Source organism: Pimephales promelas, chromosome 4, assembly GCF_988280905.1.
Source record: "Pimephales promelas chromosome 4, fPimPro1.hap1.1, whole genome shotgun sequence".
NCBI lineage: Eukaryota > Metazoa > Chordata > Actinopteri > Cypriniformes > Leuciscidae > Pimephales > Pimephales promelas.
Window position 1 is genome coordinate 15,246,942 of NC_142772.1, and position 11,947 is coordinate 15,258,888.

General features: G+C 37.0%; 1 long non-coding RNA gene across 2 annotated transcripts; it reads right to left on the reverse strand.

Moving 5' to 3' along the window:
• Positions 1-3,194: 3,194 nt before the first annotated feature.
• On the reverse strand, positions 3,195-5,446 carry LOC120481464 (uncharacterized). Of its 2 annotated transcripts, XR_016168261.1 has the most exons (6): positions 5,230-5,446; positions 4,671-4,715; positions 4,458-4,513; positions 4,052-4,196; positions 3,764-3,834; positions 3,195-3,365 (listed from the first exon to the last, which is right to left on the reverse strand). It is a non-coding gene; the product is annotated as an uncharacterized LOC120481464 (long non-coding RNA). The 2 variants fall into 2 exon arrangements; XR_016168262.1 differs by lacking the exon at positions 3,764-3,834 and having other exon boundaries at positions 5,230-5,442.
• Positions 5,447-11,947: the final 6,501 nt, after the last annotated feature.

An 11,947-nucleotide genomic window follows, 5' to 3' on the forward strand; every position in this document is an offset into this window, starting at 1 on the left:
CTTACGGAAAAATTAAACTTCAGTTACATCTGGTGTAATTTTTTCTGAAAGATCAAGACTGTTTAACCATCATGCTTGTGCACAAGAGAGTCAATGCAGCCATCTTCGGCTGTGGCCTGCAAGGTTTCCAGCAAAAACGAGGATTGTGGAGTATTCACTTTGTGCGATGTCCTGGTGGTTACTACATCTTGATAGTGTTGATGGATGACTGAAGGTTCCGTAAGTCTTTTCTCTGCGTTGTGTATTTTTTTCTTCTTTACTTTGGTGAAGATTGGCTCGGCAGTGGGTCTCATTGTTCTCTGGAAGTGGTGGCTTCATACGCAGGTGAAGACGTCTGTGCGTATGGGTCTCGGGATAGCCATCAAGTGGTATCTGCACAGAGGAAAAAGAAAACAAGAGAGCAGTATTTCTTCAAAGACAAGCGTTGTATCCTGCTGAGTAAACACTGAGTCTGCTATTGTTCCCTCTTTCCCTATTCCTTAATTCTTGACACCTAAAGAAAACAGTGAGGTGAGGATGGACTAAATGGATGGGGAAGGCCTATGAGGGAATCTTCGCCCAAGGGGTGACCCCCGACGCATATGGCATTTCGGTTCTTCCCTTGGGTTCCTCACTGGTTCGTGTCCTTTTTATGTCCCTGTCAGTGGGCAGAATTTTGCAGAATACTTTGCAATGTGACAGAACCCTTTTCAATGTGACACATAATACCAAACTTTTTCTTCCTTGACCCAATACTGCCGATCAACATTACTTGATGGGGCACATGCCACTTAGGCTCTAATGGCTTGACCTGTCCTGTGACATGTGTACTTTGATCTGCGTAACCCAATTATGAGTTATTTTTTTTCCTTCATCCTCTAACAAAACATCAGTCGTTGTAGACATCATACGTGAGAATGGGTGAGGATAGTTAAATCACTTTCCCCAATGGGAAAAGGTGACAAAATTGACTTTTGCTTCATTCATTAGTGCGGACACTGCATGAGGGCATGTACATTTACAGTCTGACCTAACACTATTATTGATGAAAGGCCTGTAATGTAGAATAACATTTAAGGCTGTGAGTTTACTTAAAGCAGTCCCCCAAAGGAAAAGCTGAGACAGTCACTTTCCTTCTGTTCCGTTAAACAAACATAAGTTTTTTATCTCTGTTGTAAGTTACTGGAGAAATTAAGCACTCACAGTCCAAATGGTTAACACGTCAACAAGCTGCCCCACCCGTTTAAAGACGTGGGGAATGTCGGCTTCAGAGTAGCAAGCAAACTGAGAAGTTGGGCAAAAAGGTTGTCTTCTTTAAATTTATTTCTGCTTTTTCTACACTCTCTGCTCCAATGTCCCGGCTGACCACAGTAATAACACCTGCCCTCTCTCTTAGGACATTTACGTTTCTGTGGGTTTTCTGTGCTGACCTTAAAAGAAGCTGTTGCAATTTGTACTCTTGCCTTAACATCAAAATCTCTTTCCCAAGCAGTTAACCTGTCCAGGTTACTTCTAAGAGTTCTGTGAGACCAAGTCAGATCCAAAAATGGCAAAGCTCTTCTGTAGTCAGCTACAAGGCCATCTGACCAGATGCGGACCAGCGGTCCTTTGTCATTGAGTACACTTTCAGAATCATCCACTATTCCACTGTACGTTACAGCTGACTGACAAAACCTCTCTGTATATTCATTCACAGTTTCGTCTTTCTTTTGTACACAGTTAGTAATTCTAGACCAATCTATCTTGGGTCCTAAAATATTCTTTAGGATTTTCAAAACACCCTCTCTCATATCACTTCTACTGGCACGTTGTAGTTCAGAAGTAACAGCAGACTCAAAACTGTTGAATTCAGATTCAGTTAGAATTTGAGACATTAACTGTGTGATTTCTGTTAACGACATGTCGTAGAGACGCATTTTGCTGACCAATGCTCTTCTAAATTCAGTGAACTGTGTGCGTGCTGGCGGTAAACTCTGGGACAATCTCTCTATGTCTCTAGGTCCGAGCGTTGTAGCAACAGTTTGGATTTGAACAACAGAAGCACTGGAAGGAACACTTTCTGACTGTTCAATTCCCTGTGGTCTTTTTCTAGCAGCACATACCTTCACTGAATTTACATGCTTATCTGTTACTGATGGGATGTCTACATCTCTTTCAAACAATGCTTGTAAGTCAGGAAAAGTTTCATCTGACTGTTGGTCTTTAGTGTTACATTTGGCTGAGGCCTGGTTATGGCCCACCTTTGTCTTGAAACAGGACAATTGAGTCTGCAATTGTTTGTTCTGTTCATTTAACTTAGCAATACACCTAGCTTGCTCTTGTGCAATGGATAAACTGTATTCTTTGTAACAACAGATAATGGCTTTCACATTGTTCTTGCGAATACTTGCTCCAAGCACTTTTTTACAATCTTCTATAGACCATACTTTTTCTGGGTGAATGCCAAATTTCTTTGTCAAATTCACTCTGACTGACTGAGTCACTATGGAGTCCATGTGCTCTCCTAACAATGACTTAAATTCACTATCTGACCACAATGGAGCGGCAAGGCCACTTTTCTCAGTTGTAGGAACCAACCTAGCATTCGTCACAACCATTTTGTGAGTTTCTTTGTTATCACACAAAACAACTAACTTTCTCTGATCAACAGAGGCTACACTTGTTTACACAGATCGACTGTTGTAAACCTTCTTTAACAAAGCAAAGGAAATCCACAATATTACTAGCACTTTATGCCATGGAAAAAACCTATATAGACATATATGTTTTAATATAGGTTTTGATATATGTTTTTAATATATGTGACATATATAAAATTGGCCGTTTTCCTATATTATATGTACATATATGCACATATATGTACATATATATGTGCATATATGTACACATATATACGCACCTATATAGGTACATGTATGCACACATATATGTACACATATAGGTGCATATATGAACATGTATGCACGCATATATGTACACATATAGGTGCATATATTTGTGCATATATGAACCTATATATGTACATGTATGCATGCATATATGTACACATATAGGTGCATATATACATGCATACATGTACCTATATATGTACATGTATGTACGCATATATGTGCACATATAGGTGCATTTATACATGCACCAACATGTTTACCTATATTAGAATAATTATTAAAATCCATAGCTACTAGGCAACATAAATAATAGTCCAAAATGTATGCATTTAGATTATTTATTTACTTAAGATCAAATAGTACAAAAACAAAAATAAGACAAAAAAACTGGATAGAAAAAAAATCTTTTTGATCTTCTCAGCTCCATGAGCTTTGAATTGATAGACGTGCCCATCTCCCCTCGGCTGGCTGACGGACACTTCTTCAATGTAGCATCTAGAGAAGACAAAAATAATAATAATAATAAGAAGAAGAATATAGTACTTCATCAGGAACCCAAAGTGCTTACAGTACAGATGTGATCGGACACATATTTTTTGATAAAAGGTTGATCATTTTAAAAAATGCGTCATGTAAACATGTCAATTAGAAGATTCTGAAGATTCTGAAAAATCTGAAACGTGGCTTAAGAAAAGGAAAGTTAGGATCAAGAACTGAGCAAGCGATGAATTAGTATTATAGTAATCCAATAATCCAATAATACAATAATCCCTTATACAGTCTCAATTGATGCCTAATAAACATTGATACAAGTAGGCTATGGTTAAAGTGGTGAACTTATAAAATCCTAATGCGTTGAGAAGGGAAAACAAAACTTTTATACATTTACTCACCAATAATGATGCCTTTTTAATTTGGTCAAGGGCGACCAGCTGCTCCCCATCCCCTTTGGTTGGCTTCCCACCTTAAAGTAAAATTTCAAAATTATTATAAAAGGGGGTTAAAATGAAGCTTGTGAAAGCAATACTTTTTTTATATACACATCACATTTTCTTGAGGTGCAAGGAAATACAAAAATGGCAAGTAAAAAAGCGATGGTATGCCCGCACACAAACATAATTTATTCCACAGAATATTAATTGTTTTTTATGGACAGAAGAGATTAGGAGAATGTTTTGTACCATTCAGGTTGTTTTTCAGCAAAGTCTCCAGATCAAATGTGCCCAGCAGCAGATTCCACACCATGGCAGTAGCAGAGGTGGCAAGGAGGGCTGCTTTCCACACTTCTGCCTGGCAAAACACCCCAGAGCCCTTTATAACTTCAATCTGAAAAATAATTTATTCATTTATTGGCATTGTTTCATATTGATTCTTATGCTTAGCTTCCCAATAGTTTATATGTTTTTATGTATGAATGCAGATTAATGATAAAGAAACAAAATAATAATATGAAACAAAATAATAATATGAAACAAATTAATAATTGCCCGAAATGTTCTTAAAGGAGAGGAGGAGGAGGATAGGGTGTCGGGGTGGGGATGGGGATATTTATTAATAAATAAATAAAAATTCAAGGGGGTTACTCACCGGTTGCACTTTTCAAAAGAGGAGGAATCTAAATCCTCAACAGGACTCCTTCCAGTCTTGTTCATAGAAGAAAAATAAAAGTTATTCTCTTCAATAAATTAAAGTGCAAATAACTTAAATCAAATAATTAACACTATCAATCAGCCCAACATCACAAGTCTCTACAGCTCTGCTAGAGAAACAATTTTAAAAAGCAAAATCAGAGGAACTTACCTTTTTGAGCAATAATGGCGAGGTAACTTTTCATTTGAGGTAATTCTAGAAAGAGGTTATATAAAGAAAAAAAAAACAATTACAATCACTTAATCAAAATAGTAATGCCCTAACGTTAATGTTTACTATTTGAAAGACATTTCCTGCAACTGTAAAGGCAAGACCATTGAAACGGCTCTTTCTTTCACCAATTTCGACCAAATTTAAACTCCACAGGTTTTTTTTTTTCTGGAGCCGATCGCCTTCTTGAGCCGTTGGCAGAGAAGTAGCCTATAATTTACTCTCATGACGTTATGTTCTCTAGGCCATGACTTTTGTTAACCCTCTACGAATTCCTCCAGAAAGAAACAAATAAATACACGTTAATTCTAAATTGAATCTTATCAACGGCTAAGTTATTTTAGCACCCACAGTAACGTTACGTTACCTCACCAGCTAACAACATAGGAAGTGTATGGGCTGAAACAGGTGTGTTTGGCAAAAAATAAATGCTAAGTTTATACTTCTCTGCCACCGCAATTTCCACCCTGCAAATAAATATAAAATTAGGAATACTTACGATTGGTGATAAGTAGGACTTAGAGGATCTCCAATGCTGAAATCACAATTTTTACTCCCAGCCGTTATCTTCCGGCGCGAAACTTGACTTCATCTCATCGGATACGGATAACGTCAAGCGTTAGGCGGGTGACGTCATCAACTACGGGGCGCTGTAGCGGCCAATCGGCAGTGCAGCAGCATTCGAATTTATTAACCAATGTGAATTGCTCAGATAGATGGTGGGATGATGATGATTATTTGAATGTACGTTCTATTCACTTTTTTTTTTTTTTTTTTTTTTTTTGCTACATTTTGACTGTAATGACCTTTCAGCCAAAAAAAAAAACTGCATTCAGACAATACAGAAAACATTGCAATTTGCATTGCATTTGGTGGATGTATCGGTGAATGTGTGGATGAGTATGGGAAAGTGACTTGAAATTGGAAAAAGGGCTTTTTGGTAAAATGAAAAAACAACAAACCCTTTTGTTATACATTTCCTTCTTTTCCACTAAGTCATTCTGATATGTATATAAATATTTATTTATTTATTTGAGCAATATAGTGACATATACATACACTCTAAAAATGCTTTGGGTCAAACATGGACAAACCCAAATGTTGGGTTAAAAATGCAATTAAAAAAATGTACAGTTGAAAAAGTGAAAGTGAAGGTTGAATTTGGGTTAAAATTTGAAATTACATTTTTAACCAAACATTTGGGTTTGTCCATATTTCACCCAAATTTGGGTTCAAACAACCCAGCATTGTTTGGAGTGGATGAGCTACAAATGACCAGATCCTGCCATGAGCTACAGTATAGGATACTCTTGTATATAGCACTTATGTGTAGATATAAAGAAGCAATGCAGGAGATATGGCCTGTATATGCACATATATGCACCTAAAATTGCCTATATGTGTCATATATACACACATATGCAGCATATATCTTATCATATATGTGCATATATGCACCTAAAATTGCCTATATGTGTCATATATACACACATATGCAGCATATATATTATCATATATGTGCATATATGCTGTATATATGCAGCATATATGTGCATATAAACTGCATATAGGTTTCATATATGCGCATATATCCTCATATAGTTTCTTTCCATAACCTTCCCTGCTTGTACAGAGGATCAAACTTTCATCTCTAAAATACATTTTTTAGAGGGTAACACCACAAAACAACAAAAAACAAACACGAACTATTAGCATGTTACACTAATCTTCCCTGAAAGAAAATGGAAAGGATATTTCACCTTCCTAACTTTTAGAGGATACGACCACAATAACTAGCACAAAAATACTAATCCTTCTCTGTGAACAGAGGTTATCACCAAATATTAACACGTAATGTTAATCTTCCCTAAGTTTAGAGGATATCTTCTCTAGCAACGTAGAGGCACTATTCCGTTACACAAAACTTCCCTGACTTATTCAGAGGATATTTTACAACTTCCCTGACTTATTCAGAGGATCCCAAAATATTAACATTTAATGTCAATCTTCCCTGCCTGACAACAGAGGATATCTATCATCTTTAAAAGACCACTTTTAAAGGATAACTTTAGTTAATCAAACACTACAGCTGCCTGATAACTCTTTCTCTGACGGCGCAGAGGCACAACTTTGGTACTGGTCTGGTTCTTTGAATAGAGTGAAACTCACCGAATCGTTGCTTGTATGAAAAGATTCAGTCTGGAACTCAGTCAGAAAAGTTCTTTTTGTTCTTGTTCTGGAACTCAGTTCACTTTGTTGATCTTGTTCTGGAACTCAGGTAAGATTTCTCTGTTGAAATCTTTTGTTGCAGTTCTTGATTCAGGTAAGATTTCTCTATCCGGGTCACGGCACCATCTGTAGTGAAGTTTTTCTTCTTCCACGCAACAGACCAGGAGACTCTTGAGGTATCTTTCACACAGAAGTTCTTTATCGCTGTAGTCATCTCAAAGATAGTCTAACTAAGGGAAAACATTCCCTTACAATTTATACATTTAGAGGGGAGGAGTTTACATTGAGGGGGGATAAATTGAAACAAAAGTAAATGTATATGATTCAACAGACACCTCAGTTCATCAGCATAGCAGTTTTCTGTGCCTTGAGATGCTAATCTGGAGGAGTTACATTGAGGAGGAGTCTCTTGAAACAAAGCAAATGTAAATGATTCAGCAGATTACCAGAGACGCTAATCTAATCAGTCTGACCAGCGTGGTCACACTTTTACCATTACAAAAGCAAAGCTGAATCTTGAACTTAATGGCCAGGAAGCGCATAAAGACAAAAGCTAATGTGTGACACCTGAAATGCTTGGCTTAATCTTATTGGCCTCAAAATGGTAAACACTGTATACATTTTACAGTTGAAAATACTGTTAAACCTTAATGAAACATTGAATAAATTTGTATTTCTTCAGTCCCCCCTTTACCATTGGAGGATCAAAGACAGAGGAGCTGATAGTGATCAAGGCCTGTAGGCCAAGATTGTGTACTTTGTGGGGTCAATGAATTGTCACACCTTTAGAACACTGGGGGAAGTGTAATTATCTGATTGGTCAGTTTAAATGTCTCACATTTGGGTTTTAGTCACATGGTCAGGGAAAGGATAAAAGAAGACTGTAACTGTTGCTCTGTCTCTTGTAATGCTCTGCTCTTTCTATGCTCTGGCTCTCTCCCTTTCTTGGGGTTCTCTCCTTTTGCCTCCTCTGTTTTCTCTCTCTCTCTCTCTCTCTCTGGTAATATTTTACATGCTGGGTAAGATTATTGGTATAAGTTATCATCATTTCATACATCTATTTTGTAACTATTTAAGTGTAACCATAACCATATTTTGTCATTAAACCTTTTCAATTACAACTAAGATGCTAAATAGTTTTGATTTGGTATTGACTTTGAAGTGCTACCTATTGCAAAACAATACTGTCACTCTCTATAGCAAAGCTCTCCCACATATTAAGCTATTGTAACTGCGCTTATTTCCGTCGTTGGTATAAGATGCAGTGGGTGGAATAGACAAGAAATGTGCATTTTTCTACCATCTTGCTAATAATGTTTCTTTAGTCATTCGGCAGTCTTGCAGTCTGAACCTCTGCAGGAAATCCACCCTTACAGTACACAGGAAAGGCAGGCAAGGGAAACCCGCTCAGTCATTACAGCCGTGGCAATGCAATACTTCGCACTGGGTGAATGTATGAGTGTGGCTTAAATAGGAAGTCCGATGAGATTCAGGTGTGTGTGTAATCAGTCCCAGTAGTGGTGCATTATGGAGAATGGAGTCCTGCTATGATTAATACTCCGGTGATGGCTCCCCTCTGCTGGTTGAGAGGAGGCGGAGCGGGAGCCTGCTCCGTAACACCACATTTTGATGCTTGGCAAATTTTTATAGCCCATTTTAATGTGAGGTCAGTCTCTTTTAACAATTGCATCCTCACACTTTTATCTTGGACTCCAATTACTATTTGATCTTGAATCATGGAGTCACAAAGCATTCCAAAATTACACGACTGGCTTTTCAGTCTCAAATTTTCTGACTCATTCTGCAGTCTAGTTCTGAAGACATACCTTTTATAGGCCTCATTTTTCCTCGGTGTGCAGTATTGCTCGCATTTCTCAATCACAGCCTCCTATTTATCTTTTTTTTTTTGTCTTCCGTGAAAACAAATGTATTATACACATCCAGTGCACTGCGTCCTGCCACTGTTAGCAGCAATGCTATTTTCCTCCGTTCACACCATCCAGCCCAATGGCAAGTGCATAAAGTTCAAAACTTTGTTAGAAAGTTTTCCAATTCTCATTGACATTACCAGTCAACTTCAATTCTTCTGGTGAACGGATGAAATTCATCATCTTTTTGACATTTCTCCTGGTACCGTGTATGGCGAGGCTCACTCACCGAGTACTGTTATCAGAATGCTTTTATTCGTCACTCTAACACAGTGTTGAACTTGGCTTACTTTATGCTGCCATCTAGTGGCCCAGTTGATATGGAACACATATCAATACAGTAGTTGAGGAAGTGGATGTACAGGGGTGAGTTCCACTCTAACGACTGGTCAATTATACGTATAGTTTACTATATATTATTTTTGCACTTTAAGTATACTACTATGTTCCTATTTAGGTATTCGTTTTTATACTTGAAATATAGGCTACCTTTAACTGCACTTTAAAGCAACACTAAAGAAGATATTTTACCTTAAAATAATGTTTCCAGAATCGTTTCAGCGGTTCTTCGCTTTGCAGTCCAATATCTGCTATAACCACACTATGTAAGTTTGCCAGAACGGGTCGTGTTGCTTGTCTTCGAATGAGAAAACTACAATAGTCGTTACAATAGTCATTATTTAGTCTTTCTTTGTTTCTGATGTCGCAATACATCATACTTCCATGAAATCAGGCAAAATATTCTACCATGTAGACATCGTTCATCCCAAAGCCTAGCCGGTGCTAGATAAACAGGGCGCGTGACTGTGAGAGCAGGCTGCGGTAGGTTAAATTATTTACAAAAGTGGTAATGGACAATTGACTTGTGCCTAAACCATGTCACCAAACGCGATGAGCCAATCACAATCACAGTGCGCATAGCTAACCCTATACACTCGGACATTCTCTGCTTCAACGTCTATTGAAATGCATTGAAGTTAGTCGGTTTTCATTCGTTTTTAAATGTGACATAGACATGCTTGTCTAAAACGTTAGCAATAGCAGAGTGATGATACAAATAAAATATCTATGACAGGTGAAAACAAAAACATGAAAAAATAGCAGACAAAGCAATAAAGCAACAAACGTATTAGCATTGATTGCTCTATATATGCTTCATTTATACGGTAACACTTTACAATAAGGTTCATTAGTTAACGTTAACTAAGAATGAGCAATACTACTTCAGCATTTGTTAATCTTTGTTAATGTTAATTTCAACATTTACTAATACTTTATTAAAATCTTGTTAACATTAGCTAATGCACTGTGAACTAACATGAACAAACAATGAACAGCTGGATTTGTATTAACTAATGTTAACAAAGATTAACAAAAACAGCATGTAACCATTGAAACAATGTTCAGTCAGTGTTGATGTGTCAACGCTGATTACATTGAAATGACGTTAGAAAGTGATGTTGATTTAGCATCACTCTTGCACCCTCAGTTAATATTGAAATAATGTTCAGATTTCAACCACAAATCAATGGTGTTAATATTGCTTCAACATTACAAAGTGTTGTTGTTTCAACGTCACTTTGGCACCCTCGGTTAAGGGTGAAGCAATGTTGAGATTTCAACCAAAAATCAACGGTAAGAGTATTGATTCAACATTACAAAGTGATAGTTTTCAACATCACTTTTGCACCCTCAGTTAATGTTGAAACTATGTTGAACAAAAAAACTTTACACTATGATTGATTCTACTTCACTGATGCTGAATCAATATTGAAATTAACAAAAATAATCAATGGTTGAATCAATGTTACACGATGTTGAATCTACATCACTGCTGTTGAATCAGCTCTTAAATTAGCAAGAATAATCTTTGGTAATATGGTTTGATGAATGTTACAATGTGATGTTGATTCTAAATTAGTTGAAACACTGAAAATTCAACTGAAATGGAATGTCAAACAATGTTGCCATCTGATGTACCAAGTTAAAGGGGTGATGAACTGAGAAATCAACTTTTGACATCTAAGAGGTCATCATATAATAAGAATATCCTGTAAGTTTCAGAACTGAAAACGTCCTTGTTAGTCCAATAAAAGCTTTTATTGACACCAGCCTTAGCAAACGACTCATTTTTAAAAGTGGGGAACTACATCGTCGTCTGTTCGCTTCATTTCACTGAGGATTGTTTTGTAAACAAGACTGGATTTGCAGACCGATTAAGAATAAAGAACGGTGCTGTGCCGTCTATATTGGATCTGACAGGAATTGTGCAACACACGGACTCTGGGTCGAATCATTCCGGTTGCCATTTTACAACATTGGACGTTTTCAAAACAATTTCCCCCAAGTGCATCAACGAGGTAAGTTGAAACTCATTATAATATGCAAAACTGTTATCCACTCAAAGCAGTGGGCGTTTACTTCCAAGTCGTCAGTGTGAAACACCCATAAAAACCGAGCGTTTTACAGGTAGGCTCACAACTTGGGTACAAAATAGCCTATTACTTATTAATTTTGATGTTTTTGAATGCAAAAACCAAGGGAACATCATAAGTTGACCTCAGACAACAATATAATAAAATTTTAAAAGCCAGTTCATCATGACCCCTTTAATGTTGAAACATTAACATTTCAAAAACACTTCAATGGTGAGTCAACAAATTCCTTGCCATTTCAAAATTTGGCGAAAACCTTTTAAAATATAAATGACACCTTTCCAGCAGTTGAGTCAATTTATCTTATTGAAGCAATGACAAAAATATATTAAAAGATTATTCTTTAAAAAATAAAGGGGTAGAAATAGGACAAAAGCACTTCAGCCTTTGTCCAGGTGGTCCAACGGTTCAGGTTCGTAAAAATCTGTCTTGCATCAGACTACACTTCTGCCTCTTTTCCTTTGGGTTCTCTGAAATGTGAAAAAGAAAGCATGATGTTACTCAAGAATGAGTCAATTCAGTTGTCATGCATAGTCACATTGAAGAATGTAGCTACTAAATGAAATTTGATGTAGGGGAGAGCGGGGCACAACCTAACGCATTTTGGTTTTGGCTCAGTTAATTA